Source organism: Penaeus monodon, chromosome 15 (assembly GCF_015228065.2).
Source record: "Penaeus monodon isolate SGIC_2016 chromosome 15, NSTDA_Pmon_1, whole genome shotgun sequence".
Classification (NCBI taxonomy): Eukaryota; Metazoa; Arthropoda; class Malacostraca; order Decapoda; family Penaeidae; genus Penaeus; species Penaeus monodon.
The window spans coordinates 8215954-8217269 of NC_051400.1; positions in this window are offsets into that span (position 1 = coordinate 8215954).

A 1316-nucleotide genomic window follows, 5' to 3' on the forward strand; every position below is an offset into this window, starting at 1 on the left:
AAACCATCTCTGAGAGAAACTGCATCGGTGCTGCAGGCTCTACTCGGAGGAAATGAAATTATCAACTGAAACCACTCCCTGGAAAAAAACCCCTTTTACCGGGGCAGGGAAAGTTTTGGGGTTAAAAAACGGCACTTAGACAAGACAGGAAAAATTGGATGGTTTGCACAACTGGTAGGAATGTCTTAAAAAAACAATAGTGGTACCTGGCTTATTCCCAAATTTTCTGGGTTTCTTAAAGGCTGTTGGTCCCCTTTGCCTCCTAGTATCATTGAAATTTTTGGGTTGAACAGGGCAAGATACAACAGGATTTCCGGAGACTTCCGGTGGTTAACCTTCGAATTTCCGAAACGTCTGAAAAAAATTTTTTGCCTTCGACACATATAATATATTATAATAAACGGCTGAGCACGATGCTTACTTTGTGTGGCGCACAAACGATTTGGGCCCAAACACGCCACTTTTTTACAAAAGATAAAGCACAGTGGGAACGGATAGTTTTTAGTGAATTCACCATATTTCTTTTAAAAAACCAAAGAATGCTAGTGGGCACTTCTTTCCTGTATTTTTTTATTTGTTTAGTTAAAGGGAAACGATGTTTTAAAAATGAAGAAACATGTTTATTGGCTCGTAAAACCTAGTGCGAAACATAAAAAAAAACTCTTTAAGATAAAAAACTTATAAAATACTAGCATAAATAAGACCATATTTAATGGTTTTAAAAACAAATTTAAAAAACAAAAAGTATTTTTTTGTAGGCCGAAAAATATCCTATTTTTAATGGACGTAAGGTGGTATGAAAGCACCACATATTACCCTAAACAAAAATACCACTAGTATAGTTGTAAACTCGCAAGCAAAAAACTGAAAAAGGGGGATAACCCCTGAAATTATCACTGAAAATTTAAGATACAACTATTTTCTGTAAAGAGGAATATTAATTTTGGGCGGCTGTTATATTCACATGTTTGCTATATAACAAGACCGTTTGGGTTTACATATTTTTTCTTTACGATGAACTACTTTTCTATACGTTTATCACCCGTCCAACAGTGTTCCTACAAGGGAACAGGAAAAGACCAACACGGAAGACCCGTACCTTGCCTCGCAGTTCCAGAGCTTTAATTAACGCCATTTTCTTTAAACTGAAAGTGAAAACAGATTTTATGATCAAGGGAGTCTTTTCCATTTTCGTATATCAACTGTATAATAGTGAAAAAAATCAAACAACTTCTGCATTCTAAATGTAAAGAATTGTAGTTTTAAAAAATAAGTAAACTTCAGCTTCAATATGCATGTGTGCGTGTGTGTGTATG